Source organism: Schistocerca serialis, chromosome 5 (genome assembly GCF_023864345.2).
Source record: "Schistocerca serialis cubense isolate TAMUIC-IGC-003099 chromosome 5, iqSchSeri2.2, whole genome shotgun sequence".
NCBI lineage: Eukaryota > Metazoa > Arthropoda > Insecta > Orthoptera > Acrididae > Schistocerca > Schistocerca serialis.
This window is the reverse complement of record NC_064642.1, coordinates 214,250,296-214,272,605: the sequence shown is the minus strand read 5'-3', so window position 1 is coordinate 214,272,605 and position 22,310 is coordinate 214,250,296. Positions and strand designations below refer to the sequence as shown.

The following is a 22,310-nucleotide window of genomic DNA, read 5'->3' as shown; positions in this document are numbered from 1 at the left end:
TGAGCGGTTTTTTAGGTTAGATGGCCTTGGGCAAGTACAGAAAGGGCAACAGCCTCAACGGGTGCGGGGACCAAGCAGAAATCGGTATTGTAATTGTCAACTGTCGAAGCTGCGTTGGTAAAGTACCAGAACTTCAAGCGCTGATAGAAAGCAGCGAAGCTGAAATCGTTATAGGTACAGAAAGCTGGCTTTAGCCAGAGATAAATTCAGCCGAAATTTTTACAAAGGTACAGACGGTGTTTAGAAAGGATAGATTGCATGCAACCGGTGGTGGAGTGTTCGTCGCTGTTAGTAGTAGTTTATCCTGTAGTGAAGTAGAAGTGGATAGTTCCTGTGAATTATTATGGGTGGAGGTTACACTCAACAACCGAGCTAGGTTAATAATTGGCTCCTTTTACCGACCTCCCGACTCAGCAGCATTAGTGGCAGAACAACTGAGAGAAAATTTGGAATACATTTCACATAAATTTTCTCAGCATGTTATAGTCTTAGGTGGAGATTTCAATTTACCAGATATAGACTGGGACACTCAGATGTTTAGGACGGGTGGTAGGGACAGAGCATCGAGTGACATTATACTGAGTGCACTATCCGAAAACTACCTCGAGCAATTAAACAGAGAACCGACTCGTGGAGATAACATCTTGGACCTACTGATAACAAACAGACCCGAACTTTTCGACTCTTTAAGTGCAGAACAGGGAATCAGTGATCATAAGGCCGCTGCAGCATCCCTGAATATGGAAGTTAATAGGAATATAAAAAAAGGGAGGAAGGTTTATCTGTTTAGCAAGAGTAATAGAACGCAGATTTCAGACTACCTAACAGATCAAAACGAAAATTTCTGTTCCGACACTGACAATGTTGAGTGTTTATGGAAAAAGTTCAAGGCAATCGTAAAATGCGTTTTAGACAGGTACGTGCCGAGTAAAACTGTGAGGGACGGGAAAAACCCACCGTGGTACAACAACAAAGTTAGGAAACTACTGCGAAAGCAAAGAGAGCTTCACTCCAAGTTTAAACGCAGCCAAAACCTCTCAGACAAACAGAAGCTAAACGATGTCAAAGTTAGCGTAAGGAGGGCTATGCGTGAAGCGTTCAGTGAATTCGAAAGTAAAATTCTATGTACCGACTTGACAGAAAATCCTAGGAAGTTCTGGTCTTACGTTAAATCATTAAGTGGCTCGAAACAGCATATCCAGACACTCCGGGATGATGATGGCATTGAAACAGAGGATGACACGCGTAACGCTGAAATACTAAACACCTTTTTCCAAAGCTGTTTCACAGAGGAAGACCGCACTGCAGTTCCTTCTCTAAATCCTCGCACAAACGAAAAAATGGCTGACATCGAAATAAGTGTCCAAGGAATAGAAAAGCAACTGGAATCACTCAATAGAGGAAAGTCCACTGGACCTGACGGGATACCAATTCGATTCTATACAGAGTATGCGAAAGAACTTGCCCCCCCTTCTAACAGCCGTGTACCGCAAGTCTCTAGAGGAACGGAGGGTTCCAAATGATTGGAAAAGAGCACAGGTAGTCCCAGTCTTCAAGAAGGGTCGTCGAGCAGATGCGCAAAACTATAGACCTATATCTCTGACGTCGATCTGTTGTAGAATTTTAGAACATGCTTTTTGCTCGAGTATCATGTCGTTTTTGGAAACCCAGAATCTACTATGTAGGAATCGACATGGATTCCGGAAACAGCGATCGTGTGAGACCCAACTCGCTTTATTTGTTCATGAGACCCAGAAAATATTAGATACAGGCTCCCAGGTAGATGCTATTTTTCTTGACTTCCGGAAGGCGTTCGATACAGTTCCGCACTGTCGCCTGATAAACAAAGTAAGAGCCTACGGAATATCAGACCAGCTGTGTAGCTGGATTGAAGAGTCTTTAGTAAACAGAACACAGCATGTTGTTATCAATGGAGAGATGTCTACAGACGTTAAAGTAACCTCTGGCGTGCCACAGGGGAGTGCTATGGGACCATTGCTTTTCACAATATATATAAATGACCTAGTAGATAGTGTCGGAAGTTTCATGCGGCTTTTCGCGGATGATGCTGTAGTATACAGAGAAGTTGCAGCATTAGAAAATTGTAGCGAAATGCAGGAAGATCTGCAGTGGATAGGCACTTGGTGCAGGGAGTGGCAACTGTCCCTTAACATAGACAAATGTAATGTATTGCGAATACATAGAAAGAAGGATCCTTTATTGTATGATTATATGATAGCGGAACAAACACTGGTAGCAGTTACTTCTGTAAAATATCTGGGAGTATGCGTGCGGAACGATTTGAAGTGGAATGATCAAATAAAATTAATTGTTGGTAAGGCGGGTACCAGGTTGAGATTCATTGGGAGAGTGCTTAGAAAATGTAGTCCATCAACAAAGGAGGTGGCTTACAAAACACTCGTTCGACCTATACTTGAGTATTGCTCATCAGTGTGGGATCAGTACCAGATCGGTTTGACGGAGGAGATAGAGAAGATCCAAAGAAGAGCGGCGCGTTTCGTCACAGGGTTATTTGGTAACCGTGATAGCGTCACGGAGATGTTTAGCAAACTCAAGTGGCAGACTCTGCAAGAGAGGCGCTCTGCATCGCGGTGTAGCTTGCTCGCCAGGTTTCGAGAGGGTGCGTTTCTGGATGAGGTATCGAATATATTGCTTCCCCCTACTTATACCTCCCGAGGAGATCACGAATGTAAAATTAGAGAGATTAGAGCGCGCACGGAGGCTTTCAGACAGTCGTTCTTCCCGCGAACCATACGCGACTGGAACAGGAAAGGGAGGTAATGACAGTGGCACGTAAAGTGCCCTCCGCCACACACCGTTGGGTGGCTTGCGGAGTATACATGTAGATGTAGAATGTCTGTCAGCAACAGATTTTGTCCAAATTGAGACAAATACCTCCTCAAAATTTACGACTCCCAGGTAAAGTGGTAAATCATATTCATTGGCCCGTTCTGTTGTTTTGTTCATGATTTGCAAATGATTAATTTTGTTCGCTTTTCCGCTGATTAAAAATGTAGTAATGTTCTTTTTTCCTATACAGTTAGGGATAGTTTTCTTGAATATCTCTATATTGCAGAGAGGAGGCTGATAGGTTCACAGATTGTGTCTTTTCTGTCTCCTTTATTGTGAGTTATAGTGGTTAAGGTATTATGATTTCGCGAAATTGATTACCTCCGAAGATGTAAATAATTTTGCAACATGTAGCGCATGGATTTCTGATTGCGAATGTCGGCTTGTGCTGGCAGCCAGTCTACGCCAGCGCCCCTTTTCTGGTTTCCAGGGGACGCGAACCAGATTCCAGCTTGGAGACTATAGGCCGTTACTTCCTTTATTCTACCAAATGTGTGTGGTGTCTGAAGGTCTGAGCTGAGGGTGTTGTTTTGGAAGGAGACTGATTTCTGCAAGGTGGCAGATAATTATTTGAAAGAGAATCTTCTGAAAATGTGGAAGAGGCAACAGGTACTCTGATCGTAACCCTTCTCTGTAGGGTGTTGGGCCGAAACATCTGCATGTTTCACCGAGATATTTTGGTAGACCTCTAACATTTCTTTATACTTTGCCTTTAATACGACTCATGAAGCATTGCTTCAAGAATGCTATGGTTATCAATATTCACTATCTGTCTATTTTAACATATTTCTCAATCTATACACACATTTAAAGAAAATGTGGAATGCTTTCATCCTTAAGTTATTGTGAAACCTGCCATCTTAACTTATGAAATATGATGTCTCCTAAACATTATGTTTAGTTTCCTTGTACTGTGATTGAATTTGGTTGTCTTCCTTAGCAGATTTTCAGTCTATCTTCCCACAAACTATCAATTTTTGAAATATGTAACGGTATACCAGATAATTTCTTTGACACAAAATATTTTTTAAACTATCTGACAGCTATAACTGGGAATAAATACGTAATATTTGGCGGAGTCAACATCTGTTTACTGTTAATAATATAAAAATACATAGGTACCGAATCAGAAGTAAATAATGATGTTCTTGAAATGGCTCTGAGTACTATGGGACTTAACATCTGAGGTCATCAGTCCCTAGAACTTAGAACTACCTAAACCTAACTGACCTAAGGACATCACACACATCCATGCCCGAGGCAGGATTCGAGCCTGCGACCGTAGCGGTCACGCGGTTCCAGACTGAAGCGCCTAGAACCGCTCGGCTACACCGGCCGGCTGTTCTTGAAACCCACCCGGTAAAATAAACATAATTCTCTGTTGTGCTTATCCTTATATTTGTCATCTACTTGTATCAGATTGTTCACTGTAGACTCGTCACTTTGAATTCGATTTTCACGCCGAACTGATTACTGAGTCTGTTTTCCCGTCCAATACGTTCTCTCTATCCGATTTAAGGTCCTTCTCCGCTGTTACCGAGCGAGGTGGTGCAGTCGTTACCACACTGAGTAGCATTGTGGAGGACGACGGTGCAAACTCGCATCCGACCATACAGATTTAGGTTTTCTGTGATTTCCCTAAATCGCTCTAGGCAGATGTCGAGACGGCTCCTTCGAAAGGGCGCGGCCGATTTCCTTCCCCATCTCCCCATCTTTGTCACAATCCGAGTTTGTATTCCGTCTCTAATTACCTTTATGTCGACGGGATCTTCCTTCCTTCTTTCTCCTTCGCTACGGTACAGTCTTCTAGAATCCGTCTTTAACCCAAAACGTTGATGCCACAGCAATGAAGAATTATAGCTCTTTTTCATTATTTATGGACGTCTGACTTGGAGCATGGTGAAACTTTATCATCTTCATAACACCAAATTTGATTGTTGGAAACCATCTACCAAGGAAACAATCAATGTGTGTACGTTATTGTAGAGAATGATAAGTTCTATATATCGTAAAGATACTGTTCCTCAACCCATCCGCTAGTAGGCTGATAAACTTGTCTGTAACTTTGTTATCATTTTTCACTGCAAAACGAAATAAGATCACCATTTTCGGACGAGCGGTGCAAAATTCCTCTGAAAACAACAGTGAATTGGAATTTACCCACTCCGACGAATCTGAGATAAACGATTAGATAGAGTTCGTCCAACGCACCATAGATCATCTTCTATCCGTTGTTTTAGAACTCATCCATAAGCACGTCTGCGTAGTTTGATAGAGATGATATAATATTGCGCACATGAACGTAACTGAGGGTGATATACCATTAAAAGAATCTTCACAAAAGGGACCAGTGGACAAGGTAAGCTGAGCGGTCTAAGGCGCTGCAGTCATGGACTGTGCGGCTGGTTCCGGCGGAGGTTCGAGTCCTCCTTCGGGAATGCGTCTGTGTTTGTCCTTAGGATAATTTAAGTTAAGTAGGGTGTAAGCTTAGGGACTGATGACCTTAGCAGTTAAGTCCCATACGATTTCACACACATTTGGACAGGGCAAGAGGACAGCGCTGACAATACTTCGACAAGAAGTCAGTGCTTGTTCGTCGTGGGAGAATAGCGACGTAAGACTGTAGCATTCGCTTGCGCAATCATTCTACACAGCCAAGAATGACTTGAAGAAAGCTACCTGGAAAACTTTGCTTCTCTCGCACGCAGACACCGCCTTGCGACAGTAGTGTGTCACGCACACCGAATTGCTGTCTTCCGGCCCGTGAGAGCTTTTATGGGACTGGAGGATCAGCAGGCTGTCAGTGGGAGTTCACAAATTGCTGGAAAGCATCCAGAGGTGAAGCTTCACAGCTAAGTTAGCCTCGTGTGGGTGTGAAGTAACGCACGGCACACATAGGATCGGACTCCCCTCAGCTGTGTCAGACCATCATCGACAAACGGAATTAATAGTTAACCGCAGATACCTTTTCTAACTTATGCTTCAGTCTGGAATCGAATAAATAAAATGTATTTTCTTTTAGTATACATCTGAATCTACCGTTCCCTCTTACGCATATTCATATATTTTCAGAATGAAAAGGGAACTCAGGCAACGTATCGACCCATACTGTCTTAACTCGTTCCTGGCAATGTTTATTGTCGATCATACTTGTGACAAACGTCGCTGGTAGAATTAACTACCACACAAGATCAGTGAAGCACTCAAAACAGGACAACGAAATTAACTGAAACTTCACGGGTGGAGGGTATGTAGTGTTATTTCAGTGGTTACACACTGACACGCCAAAAAACTCGTATAGGCATGCGTATTGAAATACAGATCTATGTAAGCAGGCAGAATACGGCGCTGCGGTCGGCAACGCCTATAAAAGACAACAAGCGTCTGGCGCAGTTGTTAGATCGGTTACTGCTGCTACAATGGCAGGTTATCGACATTTAAGTGTGTTTGAATGTGATGCTATGGTCGGTGCACGAGCGATGGGACACAGCATCTCCGAGGTAACGATGAAGCAGGGATTTTCCCATATGACCATTTCACGAGTGTACCGTTAATATCAGGAATCAGATAAAACATCAAATCTCCAACATCGCTGCGGCCGGAAGAAGACGACTCGTTCAACTTGACAGAAGTGCAACTCTTCCGCAAATTGCTACTGATTTCAATGCCGGGCCATCAAAAAGTGTCAAAGCGCGAACCATTCGACGAAACATCAGCGATATGGCCTTTGGTGCCGAAGGCCCACACGTGTAACCTTGATGACTGCAGGGCACAAAGCTTTCTGCCTTCCCTGGGCTCGTGAAGACCGACATTGGACTGTTTACGTCTGGAATCATGTTGCCTGGTAGGACGAGTCTTGTTTCAAATTGTGTGGACATGTACGGGTATGGAGACAATCTCATGAATCCATGGACACTGCATATCAGCAGGGGACTATTCAAGCTGGTGGAGGCTTTGTAATGGTGTGAGGCGTATGCAGTTGGAGTGATATGGGACCACTGATACGTCTAGACTCTGACAGGTGACACATACGTAAGCATACTGTCTGATCACCTGCATCCTTTCATATCCATTGTACATACCAACGGATTTGGGCAATTCCAGCAGGACAATGCAACACCTCACAGATCTAGAAGTGCTGCAGAGTGGCTCCAGGAACACTCTTCTGAGTTTAAACACTTCCGCTGACCACCAAACTACCCAGACATGAATATTATTGAGCATATCTGGGATGCCTTGCAACGAACTATTCAGAAGAGATCTTTACCTCCTCGTACTCTTTCGGATTTATGGACAGTCCTGCAGGAATCATGGTATCAATTCACTCCAGCACTACTTCAGACATTAATCGAGTCCATGCTGCGTGCCCGCAGGGGCCTTGCACAATATTAGGCAGGTGTACCAGTTTGGCTCTTCAGTGTAAAATCCATTCAAATTTAAAAAGATGATGACACTATTAGACCTTTTGTTAGTGTGATATTTCACCCCTTACGGCCTGGATATAGTTGGGAAGGGTGTCATAAGGCCGTTGTACCCCCTCCTGAGGCAAGATGGCCCACAACTGTTTTAACTGGACCTTGACATCCTGTATACTGGCACTGGGATGGAGTTGACGTCCGATCTGATTCGACGCATGTGCAAACGTGGGCAGTTGTGGATAGCTTGCTGAACACGCAGAGAGTTCATAGTGAAACGTGCCGCCTGTGGACAAGAATGGTCCTGTTGGAAAATGGCGTCACGTTACTCTTTCATGAGAGGCAAAACGGGAGGGCGCAGGATATCCGTGACGTGCTATTGCACTGTCAGAATTCCCTGAATCACTGCCAGCCATGTCCTGAAGTCACATCCGATGGCTCCCTAAACCATGATGCCGGGAGAAACACTGCTGAATCTCTCCAAAACACTGGAAGAGGGGGACTTCTTTCCTGGTCGCCGCCGTACTCACCGACGATAGTCATTCTGGGAAGTGTAGATACGTGTTTTGTCACTCAACGCAAAACGACTTCATTCATCAGAAATTCATACGTTTGTGTTGCGGTGTTAACTGGCAGCCTACGCATGCGCCGGTAATTCCCTGATCTGCCTCCTCCTAGTCTCCGACCAATAGTGCAGGAGACACAGACTATTACAGTGAGTCTATTGCTTGTTCTCAGGCGGAAAGTGGAAATGTGAATAGGTTACCATGTACTTGGTGCACAACTGGGCGATTCTCCCTTGGGATGTTCGCAGTTGGTTCAAACGAGATTTGACTACGAGTATGTCAGCCTTCACGTTCCCAGTCATTCCAGCATCGGGTCCCGCCATATCGGAATGCCACACAAATCTGAGTATTGCTTGATTCGGACATCCAATTAAATGAAGATCCACTATGAGACCCCTTTCTAACTCTGTTAGTTGCTGATAACGCTGTCCACACGAATACGCGGCATCTCCAAATGCTTCACTGAGATCACTGAACATCTGATGATCTCTTATAGTCTACTAGCCTTAGTAACAATGCTACACACTGTAATGTAACACGGAGGGTAGTTCCTTCAGAGCGTGCAAAAATGTAACAGGACATAGCAAATGCTCCACTGAGCAATTTGAAATATGGAACCTGGGGTCGGGGAAGCCAGCTGAGGGAGATATGGAAGTAAACTTCTCTATCACTTTGTCTAGCATTACTGGTTTTCAGCTTATTTACAAAGAACATGCTTACAAGTTTAAACACGCTGTGCTGTTTATTTACATGTACATTCTTTGTTTCCTGGATGGATACAAGGAGGACGAGCCTGATTACTAGAAGGTCATGATGGAGCTTTTGTTTACTCTCTTGTCCATTAGGTGGCTGTGTTGCATCGTATTTACACTGTCACCTGCAGAACATGCTGTGAACCAACGATAGATCGATTCATTACGCAATGCTATTCAGAAATGTACAGTGCAATATTATACAGCAGTACCGGTAAAATATTTCCTGGTCGCTGGACTTGAAGGGGAGGTCTTATTCCACAGCCTGTGAGGTTATCTGTTCTGAACACCCTTGATTATTTCCTATGGGGATATCTAAAGTCACTTGTGTATGAAACCCCGAGGGTTACGGAGATGGAATTAGTTGCCAGAATTGTTGCTGCCTGTGATGTGATTCGAAACACACCAGGGATATCTGTAAGGGCGCGTCAGATTCTTGATCGCCGATGTCATGCTTGCATTGAAGCTGATGGCCGTCAGTTTTAGCAAATTTTGTAAGGTATCGTACAAATGAGACGTTGATTGTGTCAGTGGCAGTTTTATCAGTTAACTAATGTAAATATAAAAGTACTCAGCCATGTGATTTTATTCCTATTATATCCCTAATCTGGTTTCTCCAACCTCAGGTTCCGTACCTCGAATTGCTCTGTGGAGCATCCATTATGTCCTGTTACAATTTTGCACGCTCTTACGGGAACACCCTGCATATGGACTGAGCTTTATCTGTGTTAAATACTGTAGCGTACATAAGAATCAGATACAGTGCTATTAGGTGAAAGTTTTATGAACCACATACATCATTAAAGAGGAATATCCTCGAATATATTCGGCTGTCGGCAGCTGTAGTACATGATAGCGAAATAATGGAGAGAATTTCTTCTTCCGAACATTAATCAAGAGTAGGAGAATAAATCAGTATTCATCACAGAATAATGGGTGAGACTGGATCTTAACAATTCGCTTATCAAGTTATTTCCAATCTTATAAACCAGGTACAGAACTTCCAGGAGGACAAGTATCGGAGAGATGCTAACAGACATCGCAACGAACCTGAACTGCAAGAACGGTGACTCATCATGATTTAAAACGACGCTTGTTGTGGGTATTCGCTTGATATTCACAACACATTTTACGACTGATTTAGACAGGTGGATTTTAAGACAGATTATTCAGCATTACAAAGTACAACACGTAAAACTGAGTCGAGAAACAAAACCAGTAATAAGGTAATACTTTAAGAAGAAAAGGATTTATACATTCTGGTATCAGTTCCACGTGTCACAGAGAACGGCAACTCTGATCACTTTCATACACAATGGCTTGGACATACACGAAATTACACTGACACACAAAACGGTGTGTACCTGTCGGAAGCTACACTGACGTACACGACGGTGCGTATGTGTATGAAGTTACACTGACATCCGATCATAATTTCTGGATGCTTCAGTTTTTTTGTCTGGCATTGAATATCCGAATGGACGACTTTAGAAAAAACCAAACGCAATTCTTTGTTTGAAGCATGTATGCATAACAAGATATTCGCAAAACGTTTTTTGTTGAGTGCAGTGTTGTATGGCAACGAATCATGGGAGTCAAAAAGTAGTTGTTGTGAAAAAAGCTAGCAGCAAATCGGATCTACAGAATTACAAATGAAGAACTACTTTTAAGAATAGGAGAGGTAAAGAGAACCAATAGAATTGATACGAATAAGAAAAACATCTTGATAGGGACATGTACGATGACGAAATTGCTTGCAACGAAGAAAGGATTAGAGGGAAGAGAGGGAGAGGAAGAAGAAAACTTGGAATGCTGGGTGATATTAAAGTGGCTGAAGTAAGCAGCAGATGGAGAGAGACGCTAAGGACAGAAGAGAGTAGTAAGTATCCGGTAGGCACACATAGTAAGAAAATCGCAGCAAAGAAGAAGTAATATAAGACAGTCGCTTTCCATATAACACCTGTAATAATGACATCAAATATTTAGTTGACATGAGAAACGGGTAGGAACACCATATAAATTTTCATGTGATATTCCTACATGGAAAATAGACTCTGGATTCAATATGTGACAGATCAATATTCGAGTGAGTGACGAGATTTGAAGAGTCAGTAAATGTGGAAAGAACGATAACATCTTGTACGGATTTACTGTGGGAAACTAACCAAAAACGAAACCAGGTTAGTCAGAAGCGGATGCGAAGTACCCGCCTGCCAAACACATATCCAGCGTTTCAATTAGTGTACTATGTCACTTGGTATGTATTTCTACAAGAAATATATTTAAAAAAAATTCTTTCACTTCGCAGCTATGCAAGGCAAGAATGATGCAGAGCAGTTGCAGATGAAATATATGTAATTGACAACAAAAGGAATCTTTGTTTACAAACGTTAAAAATGCCATTTCTTTCAGTACAGCGGAGTCTCTTGGAAATTTATCCAAACTATTTGTAAATAACAACATGTCTGTTCTTGGCCAGGAACAAAAAAGGTTCCCAACTTTTTATCTTCTACGTACGTGCCTAAAAGCGGATCACTTTCATTCAGTAAGTGTTGCATTTTGTTGCTGAGGAATTCTATGCAGAAATGTTACGATTTTCACAAAGCGGGCATAATTAATTGCTATGCATCTAATTGTTGCTGAGGAGTTGTTCTATCAAAATTGTATTCGCTGACTCGAATTTGCACAATTTTATGTTAACGAGTCTACCCAGTCCAGTCCATAAAAACACAACTCACACCATTATGGAGCCGCCACCTGCTTGCACAGTGGCTTGTCAACAACTTGGGTCTGTGGCTCCGTGGGGTATACGCCATACTCGAAACCTACCATCAGCTCTTAGCAACTAAAATCGGTTTTCCAGTTGCCTAGAGTCCAACTGATACGGTCACGAGCCCAGGAGAGACGCTGCAGGCAATGTCGTGCTGTGAGCAAAGGCACTCGCGTCTACCATCTGCTGCCATATCCCATAAACGCCTTACGCAAACGTCACTGCCGTCGGCTACTGAGTTGTTCGTGGTGAGAGGTAAAGCCTGAAAGTTGGTATTCTCGGCAGGCTCTTGACGCTGTTGATTCGGAATTTCGATTTCCCTATCTATATCCGAAATGAAACATTTCTTGTGTCTAGCTCCAACTACCATTACGGTTCAAAGTCTGTTAAACCTCGTCGTGGGGCCATAATTAAGTCGGAAACTTTTTCACATTAGTCATCTAAGTACGCGGTACTACCGCCATATGTATAAGCGCATAACGCTATTCCGTGACTTTTGACATCTAAGTGTATTTGGAACATAATATGTTAATAAGGTAACTCCATTACGGATGCTAAAAAGAAAAAAGTAGATACTTTGTAAATATATATTTTTGAAGGAAAACAGTATTGATAGTTGTTTGAGGACAGTACCCTAGTATTTAGGCACATGGGTTCCAAATCCATATACAGGTCTTCGTTGATGATTTCTGCCTAGAGCTCTCTCAACCTGTCGTTGGCGTCGGATAATGAGAGGATATTAATGCAAACGAGCGCATAACTTACTGTCAAAGTGATTCATCTCCAACCACATATAGGAAGGGGGCTGGCCATTACTCTGTTCGTATACTAGTTCTTTGTAACGAGCAGCAGATTGTGGTTCCATATTTCATACGGAGTTCAGGAATTTGTCCAGCCTCCGAAGAAATAACGTAGCCCTATCATTGTAGTTCAAGTATGTTCAGATATTTTAGAGTAATCTTTGCTCATTTAATATACTCTTTGTTCCCTTATCCGTGGAAGAAGTGAAAGGTGGCTACACTGAGCCAGAGCGCCAGAGATTGCGCCAAAGAGTATTATTCAGCTGCCTCCACTGGCAGTTCTTGTCGAGAAGTCGTGGTGGAGAGTGCTTGTTGAGATGTAGCAGTGGTGAGTCTTTGTTGAGAAATTCCCATGGAGAGTGCTTGTTCAGAACTTGTAGTATTGTTTTGATGGGCTAGACACCAGATGTTGTTGGATTAGGGATGCTGTAATGTGCTTTTCGTCAATATATATGAAGGTAACAAAAATCCGTTTTTTTCATTATTTCAATGTCTTAAACAATAATGCCTCTTGGTCACAGGTTCAGTCAACAAAGCATCTGGCTCGTGTTCTTGTATTAGACTGTATTTCTGGTTTCTATGTGCAATTATAGTATTTCTGGTTTTTTTTAATTACTTCAGTATAAATGGTGTTTAAAATATCTGGTCTTATTGAGGAAGAACCGTGCCAGATGTGTACGTTGAATCACACTTCCACACACAGAACAGCTACACTTGTGTTTTGTTGTTTCCTAGGTTTTATAGTTGCTGGGGACTTAATTAATTAATTGTGTTAACGGAAATTTTCTTTCATTCTTTGTTGTTGTTCTATGCAGTCAGATTGCGTACAAAAACTAATCAGGGCCAACCGTGTACGAGACTGCGTAACCGGACAGACAGCGACTAAAATTAAAAAGTATTTGCATTCTAAAAATATAATTAAGCCCCCATGCACGTGGCGACCGCTGCTTCGGATCGTCCCTTGGAATTCTTCTGATTGTAAAAATAGCAGACAGTAGTATTGTTGAAGTAATTTGTAGTTTAGTATTGTTTACATACAGGGTTCTTCAAATATTATCGCTGATGCTCTATCACGTGCACCTATGGGTTTGAAACAAAGTGCTGAGGAGGACTGCAAGGAAAACAATTATTGTTTGATGTATATTCAAGGTGTTGCGTTTGAGAATTTTATTTCGTCTTCGCTCCAGGACATCGCCAAGGAGCAAAATAAGGATCCAATCTGGAAGGACATTAAGGAGAAGTGGAGGAGAAAGGAAAGCATGTGTACATTTGGTAATTGTCATTCTTCTAATGGTATTTTTTGCAGAATTTAATTTTTGTTGTCTTGTATACGGGTTTGACGATTTTGTGCAATTATGAAGATTTCAATTGTTCGTTAATCGTGTTTGAGGGAAGTATTTCGTGTGAATGATATTGTTGGTGATAAAGTGTCATTGTGTGTAATTTTCGTATAGTGACGAGTTTTGTATGTTTTGTAAATGATTACGCGATCGATGAAAAAGGCAAAAATGATGGATACTCAGAATTACCAAATTGTTGACATGGCAAACTCGCAAACGCAGGAGAACAGTATGATGAATAATGAAGTTGAAAACAATTTAATAAGTCGGGAAAATTGTCCGGAACCATTTCAAAACTTTTCACAATCAAAAAATTTTCAGAATACGAGATTAACGACAGAAGATTCCAGAATAGTATCGAACACAGATAGCTTTACAGCTATGACGAAAGAAACTGGTTTTGCGGGAAATGTTAGGAGCGAAAGGAATTTTGAACCAGTTACTATGGAGCAGTTGATGAGTGCTATATTAAATGTGGGATCACAGTTACGATCTGAAATTAAAACAGAGTTAGGAACAATTAAAACAGAGATAAAAGCAATGGCAACATGGTTAGACTCACGAATAGGGACATGTTTCAAAAACATGAAAGATGAATCAAAGAAAGAAATTAGAGAAGTACAACCGATTTTGAATGCTCACAATAATAGTTTAATTTCAATAGAAATTAGAGAAGAGGAACAGGACAGAGAACAGGAAGAAAGAGATCGCGCGATAGTACAAAAATTTTCAGAGTTAAATTTACAATGTGTACACGATAAGGAAGAAATACTTGAAAGAATCGTGGAATCCGTACCAAATGACAGAATAAATAACTTAACGCAACAGTATGAACAGTTAACTACTAAATGTGACAATACCGAAACCCGAGTCGCGACACTTACGGAAGACGTAAATAAACAGAAAGAAAAATATGTAACTCATCGGAAAGAGTTGAGGAGATCTCAGATAAACTGACAAGTCTTAGTTTAAATGGAGATAGATATTCGGATGATACAGCTCCATTACCATTTGCAAAAACCGAAGAGTACCAGAACATAAATAAACATGTTGAAAATCAGGGAAAATTTAATGAACGCGTTAAAAGGGAATTTGAGGCATTACAAAAGCAAGTCAAACAAATGGAAGGCGAAATCGTAGGAAAAGACAGCAGAAGAAATTTTGAATCACAGATAGCAGAGGGGTTTGAAGAAAGTAATTTATTTCATTTACGAGAAGCAACAAGAGAGCGCCAGGCGCACGAACTTGACAATAATCGACATTCGGACTAGGACAGACGCGGTAGGTCTTTGTCGCCACGAGGAGAAAACTTTGACTATAAACACTTCTTAACTGTTCGGAAATTTAAGATCTTTCGCAATTCTAAGAACGACATGCATCCATGTTCATGGATAGATCAATTTATGTACGCACTTACACCAAATTGGCCACTAAGTCACAAACTGGGATTTACGAGCGGCTTTTTATGTCCTCAGGGGATTCACTACGCTAAGTGAATATGTGCCGTAGCATGCACAGGGCCCCGAGCTGTAGTGGTGCTATTTCCCTTTTAGTTTTCTGCACCGCTGCCTACTCTTCTACTATTTTTTGCATCTATCAAAACAACTCTTCGACTATCAATCTATCTAGAGAGTCGGTAAAGAATAACCGGATATGACTATTTTACCCAAAAGTGATTTCGGAAATTACCGTTTGGACTTACTGTATCTTCTGCAGCATTCATTCGTAGTTTAAACGAAATTTTACCTGTTCATCTTCGTGACAATATTACTTCATATGTTGACGATATTCTTATTGCTAAACGTTCTTGGAGTGAGCATAACGAAATTTTGGATTCATTATTACGTATTTTTGCAAGAGTTGGCATTACAATGAACTTTGAAAAATCTGAATTTGGTCGTTCTCAGGTGAAATTTCTTGGTCATATTATTTCTACAGAATGTATTCTTCCTGATCCAGAGAACGATGGGCGCTGTACCTACAGGAATTTGATTTTAGTATTGTTTACATACAGGGTTCTTCAAATATTATCGCTGATGCTCTATCACGTGCACCTATGGGTTTGAAACAAAGTGCTGAGGAGGACTGCAAGGAAAACAATTATTGTTTGATGTATATTCAAGGTGTTGCGTTTGAGAATTTTATTTCGTCTTCGCTCCAGGACATCGCTAAGGAGCAAAATAAGGATCCAATCTGGAAGGACATTAAGGAGAAGTGGAGGAGAAAGGAAAGCGTAGCGATTAGACAGTATTATTTAGTTCGCAATGATATTCTTTTTAAACGAAAATCGGTCGACAACTCTGTTTGGTTAGTTTATATTCCTGATGAGTGGGTTAATAAATTGATTTGGTACACACATTTCAGTTATGCACACTTTGGTCCCAGAAAATGCTTTCATAAATTACGAGAAAATTGCTACTTGAGTTATATGGAAAAACGTATTCGATCTGTTCTTGCCAAATGCAAATTATGTCAAAAGGCTAAGCCGCCAACTATTTCTCACAGAGCACTGTTGTTTCCTATCATTCCAGCGAAATTAAAGGAGATGGCTGCAGTCGATTTGTTCGGTCCAGTTGTTCGTTCTACTAATGGTTTTGCGTACATTTTGGTAGCAGTGGAACTGACATCAAAATATGTGTGTTTTACACCTTTACGCAAAGCAACAGCTCGTTCACTATCTAACGCTTTCATCAAACATTTTCTTAAAGAAGTTGGTCATGTTGATAAGGTTATATCAGATAATGGATCACAGTTTCGCTCTAAAATTTGGCTTCGTACTCTACGGCGTTGGAAGATTAAACCAATTTTCATTTCACTTTTTCACCCTTTATCTAACGCTTCAGAGAGATGGATGAAGGAAATCAATAAATTGTGTCGACTTTATTGTCATCAGAATCACAGAACTTGGGATCAGTATCTTCATATTTTTCCAAACATTCTGAATGAACTCCCTAATGATTCAACTTCTTTACCGCCTATATTGATATTAAAAAATAGAGCACCAACAAATCGCATGTCTGAAATCGTTCCTTTTCCGCCTTCACGGAAACTGCGGCATTCTGAAGTTGTCAACCTGGCTCTACAAAATATTGCATCTGCGGCTGCTAGAAGAGCAAAATCAGCTAAGCGTCCTGGTCGTTTAAAAACCTTGTCAGTTGGTCAAAAGGTGTTAATTAAGTCTCACCGTTTGTCTCACAAAGGAAAAGGCTTGTGTCGCAAATTTTTTCTGCTTTATAACGGTCCATATAGAGTTCGCAAAATTATTCATGATAGCACTGTCGAAGTAGAAACTCTTAAATCTCGGCGCTCTAAGGGAGTACATCATATATCGAAAGTTAAAATTTTTGTGGAATGACATACTTTCGAGAAACAAACAGTTATACGTAAACATGTAGAGAATACAAGGATACCGCGCTGTGTTTTGGCGGCGGCACATACTCAAAGCAACAGCCAAGTCTGCGCGCTGCACAATGCAGTCGTTGACCGCAAACAATTACTTCCTACGTCACGCGTACCTGCAGCTGATCGAGCGCTCAGTGCGAATGCACTGACAGCCGTAAACAAATACACAGTCTAATTTCTCCGATTAAATTCAGTATAAAGCTATAGTGACTTGATAAATTATGTTATTAACGTTCAGTATTTTTCAGGATACGGTTGTATAAAATATTTAAGACCTTCAGGTAAATTCTGTGTGTCTCCGACGTTAAGAGAACTTGCTATCGAGAAATTTTCAGGAAGAAAGTAATTTCGAAGAAAAAAGTAATAAACCAAAAAGGTAACTGTTAATTGAGTTTATTTTTCAGGTAACGTATTTCCACTTAGGTACGTACTTTAGACGTAATTTGCTGCTCGCGATTACGTGGTTTATACTTTGTGCTAATTTCATGTTCTATGAATTTACTTGTGAAGCGACGTGCTTGCGTACATTAACTGATTTTGACAATGATTGATTAATGAACAGGGTTGTTACTTGTTTATATTATGCATCGCTTGGCTGCACTGCTTTTTCACTGATGTCACATTTTTTTTATTATGTGTCTGCTGTGCTTATTTATTTAAATTATAATTGTCACATGATTAATTGTGCTGATATGGTTATGTATATAAGTTATACTTTGTGATTTATCTGCTTGCGCCTTCATGTTTACTTATTAAGATTACGTATGAACATTTATTTGCTTATGCTGACATGATGTACTGATATGGTTATTTGTGTAAGTCATACTTTGTGATTTATCTGCTTGCGCCTTCATGTTTACTCATTAAGATTACATATGAAAATTTATTTGCTTATGCTGAAATGATGCTAATGACCTGTTTATTATGTAAGATACATATTTGCTGCTTTGCGTATGGATTGCATATTTACACATTTCTGTTTTGTTGTCATAACTACTCTTTAATTTGGTATATAGAAATGCTCACATACTGTGTACGAACATAGAGTTTAGGTTACACTATGGTATAAATTATAGATTGTTTGCTTGGCAGAGCCTCGTTGTAGGGAAGGTGCTGCATCCACTTGTTGACATTCTGTTCTCTACTGGTATATTTACTCGCTGTTGCATGTTTTGCTTACGCTCAGTGCCTTATATTTTTAAGATAAGAAAATGAACTGCTATAATTCCACGAACGACATTGGTACAAGAAACTTCATTGAAGTCACATGAGCTGGGGGTTTTATGGAAGCTGTATAAATTTATGTTACTAGGAAGGAAGCTAACGACATGACACACCAATACTAGGTTTAGACCATTGACAGTTATTACACTGCATTCTTCGTGAGCAATTGAAATAGTAAGTGACACTTGACACAAGGAATTCTCCACATGTTTGCTTCTGTTTTGCCATGATTTTTGAAGTGGTGTACACACTGTGAAATATTAAGATTTATTCACTCAAAGTCTTATGTGATCTTTCATACTACGTACTCGCACCTACTCACTGAAAGTTATTCAAACTGAAGGCTGTTAGAGGTCATGTATTCATTTCTTTTATTTAATGATGGACAAGGTAACCATAATGAGTAGAAGATTTGGCTCAGGTGGACTACACAGAGGTTGTGTGTGGACATTGTGTCTTAGTATTGTATGGGATGATGAATTGAAGTTTGCACTAGGATTTTGTCTGTACTTGTTCGAGGAGACTGACTAGAGAAAAGAGTTGTTATGGAAGTGAAATGATATTGGCGATAAGGTTTATATGTATCGACGTATTGAAGAGGTATTATTGAGGTATTGAGATTGTGTGAAGTTGATGGTTATTGGAGTTTTGGTGGACAAGAGGTAAGGTAAATGATACTGATGATGTTTATATGTATCGACGTAAGAGGTATTATTGAAGTATTAAGATTATGTGATGCAGATGATTATTGAAGTTTTGATGGATAAGAGGTAAATTAAGTGAGGAGCATATTTTTTTTGTCGGTTTATATGGAACAAGGAGTCTGAAGATGGCAGACTAGAACATTCAAGTGGAAGGAAGATTGTCTACACACTCTTTGTTAAATCAATAAGCAGTTCATACTTTTTTTGGAGAGAGGAAGCTTTTGCATATCTTGGCACACTGACAGTTGTTCAGCAACCGTACATTTGATTTGGCTTGGCAAACATGGGTCTTGACATGATGACTACGACATTGACTAACTATTATTGACGGTTATACATTGCTGCCACTACTACTTGATAAACAAGTTGAACATAAAATTTTGGACAGAATTGCATTTACACAGTCAACACTATTCAATTACACAGTAGTACTTAAATGTGGATAAAAGATGAGTGAGTGTGTTTTGTGTGTTTTCCTTTCCTAATCCCAAATAATTGGTACCGACCTATCTCCTAAATATTATTTTACTTGTTTGTTGTGGCTTGCACTGACACCCACAAATATTATAGGTTTACTGTTATTTGTGTATTATAATAGTTAATATGACAATTATCTGATATCATTTGTGTGTTTATTACAATTTGTATGTTTAGTGTAAGAGCATTGATAATAATTTTGTAAAAGAAATTGTGTGTGCATTCAAACTGTTGTTCGTGCTTGCACCTATTCAACATTGCTGGGTGCCACTGATGGACTGCTTCTACTGAAATGATGTCACTTGTTGGTGTCTGCACCTGTTCAACATTTCTGGGTGCCACTGATGGAACTGCTTCTACTGAAATGTCACTTGTTGGTCTCTGCACCTGTTCAACATTGCTGGGTGCCACTGATGGAACTGCTTCTACTGAAATGTCACTTGCTGGTGTCTACACCTGTTCAACATTGCTGGATGCCACTGATGGACTGCTTCTACTGACATAATGTCACTTGTTGGTGTCTGCACCTATTCAACATTGCTGGGTGCCACTGATGGACTGCTTCTACTGACATAATGTCACTTGTTGGTGTCTGCACCTGCTCAACATTGCTGGGTGCCACTGATGGAACTGTTTCTACTGACATAATGTCACTTGTTGGTGTTTGCACCTGTTCAACATTACTGGGTGCCACTGTTAGAACTGTTTCAATTGAAATGATGTTACGTCTTGCTGTCTGCACCTGTTTAACATTGCTGGGTGCCACTGGTGGAACTGTTTCTACTGAAATAATGTCACTCGTTGGTGTCTGCACCTGTTCAACATTTCTGGGTGCCACTGATGGAACTGCTTCTACTGAAATGATGTCACTTGTTGGTGTCTGCACCTGTTCAACATTTCTGGGTGCCACTGATGGAACTGCTTCTACTGAAATGTCACTTGCTGGTGTCTACACCTGTTCAACATTGCTGGGTGCCACTGATGGACTACTTCTACTGAAATGATGTCACTTGTTGGTGTCTGCACTTGTTCAACATTGCTGGTTGCCACTGATGGACTGCTTCTACTGAAATGATGTCACTTGTTGGTGTCTGCACCTGTTCAACAATGCTGGGTGCCACTGATGGACTGCTTCTACTGAAATGATGTCACTTGTTGGTGTCTGCACCTGTTCAACATTACTGGGTGCTACTGATGGACTGCTTCTACTGAGGTAATGTCACTTGTTGGTGTCTGCACCTGTTCAACATTACTGGGTGCTACTGATGGACTGCTTCTACTGACATAATGTCACTTGTTGGTGTCTGCACCTGCTCAACATTGCTGGGTGCCACTGATGGAACTGTTTCTACTGACATAATGTCACTTGTTGGTGTTTGCACCTGTTCAACATTACTGGGTGCCACTGTTAGAACTGTTTCAATTGAAATGATGTTACGTCTTGCTGTCTGCACCTGTTTAACATTGCTGGGTGCCACTGGTGGAACTGTTTCTACTGAAATAATGTCACTCGTTGGTGTCTGCACCTGTTCAACATTTCTGGGTGCCACTGATGGAACTGCTTCTACTGAAATGTCACTTGTTGGTCTCTGCACCTGTTCAACATTGCTGGGTGCCACTGATGGAACTGCTTCTACTGAAATGTCACTTGCTGGTGTCTACACCTGTTCAACATTGCTGGATGCCACTGATGGACTACTTCTACTGAAATGATGTCACTTGTTGGTGTCTGCACTTGTTCAACATTGCTGGTTGCCACTGATGGACTGCTTCTACTGAAATGATGTCACTTGTTGGTGTCTGCACCTGTTCAACAATGCTGGGTGCCACTGATGGACTGCTTCTACTGAAATGATGTCACTTGTTGGTGTCTGCACCTGTTCAACATTACTGGGTGCTACTGATGGACTGCTTCTACTGAGGTAATGTCACTTGTTGGTGTCTGCACCTGTTCAACATTACTGGGTGCTACTGATGGACTGCTTCTACTGACATAATGTCACTTGTTGGTGTCTGCACCTGCTCAACATTGCTGGGTGCCACTGATGGAACTGTTTCTACTGACATAATGTCACTTGTTGGTGTTTGCACCTGTTCAACATTACTGGGTGCCACTGTTAGAACTGTTTCAATTGAAATGATGTTACGTCTTGCTGTCTGCACCTGTTTAACATTGCTGGGTGCCACTGGTGGAACTGTTTCTACTGAAATAATGTCACTCGTTGGTGTCTGCACCTGTTGACCATTGCCGGGTGCTACTGCTGGAACTGTCAACTACTTGTTTATTGAACTATGGAAAGCATTTTATGTGAATATTTGTATAAACTGATTTTTTGTGTGTTTACTGTTTATGAGATGTTATGAAACTCTTAGCTGCACCTATTCGTCATTACTGACGCTATTGATTGAACTGTTTAACCACATGATACTTGTGTAAGCTATTATGTAAAATCACATGTATGAAAGCATTTGTATTCCGTACTGTATTTTATATATTAGGTTATTGAACGGTCAGTGCAAAGCCAAAATTTATTTAGTGAAGTGATATTTACTTATTAATATTATCTTTTATTTTTGTCTGTATTTTTTTTGGACGAATTTGGTGGTATTTTCACCACCAATGCTGGCAAAAATACCATCAAATTCTGGCCCGTGGAGGAGGGGCATATGAAAGGTGGCTACACTGAGCCACAGCGCCAGAGATTGCGCCAAAGAGTATTATTCAGCCGCCTCCACTGGCAGTTCCTGTCGAGAAGTCGTGGTGGAGAGTGCTTGTTGAGATGTAGCAGTGGTGAGTCTTTGTTGAGAAATTCCCATGGAGAGTGCTTGTTCAGAACTTGTAGTATAGTTTTGATGGGCTAGACACCAGATGTTGTTGGATTAGGGATGCTGTAATGTGCTTTTCGTCAATATATATGAAGGTAACAAAAATCCGTTTTTTTTTCATTATTTCAATGTCTTAAACAATAATGCCTCTTGGTCACAGGTT

At 40.8% G+C, this 22,310-nt stretch overlaps 1 long non-coding RNA gene across 1 annotated transcript; it reads right to left on the bottom strand.

The window, feature by feature from the left end:
- Window positions 1-19,480: 19,480 nt before the first annotated feature.
- On the bottom strand, window positions 19,481-20,632 carry LOC126481605 (uncharacterized). The gene is made up of 3 exons (XR_007587596.1): window positions 20,593-20,632; window positions 19,778-19,951; window positions 19,481-19,639 (listed from the first exon to the last, which is right to left on the bottom strand). It is a non-coding gene; the product is annotated as an uncharacterized LOC126481605 (long non-coding RNA).
- Between the last annotated feature and the right edge of the window lie 1,678 nt (window positions 20,633-22,310).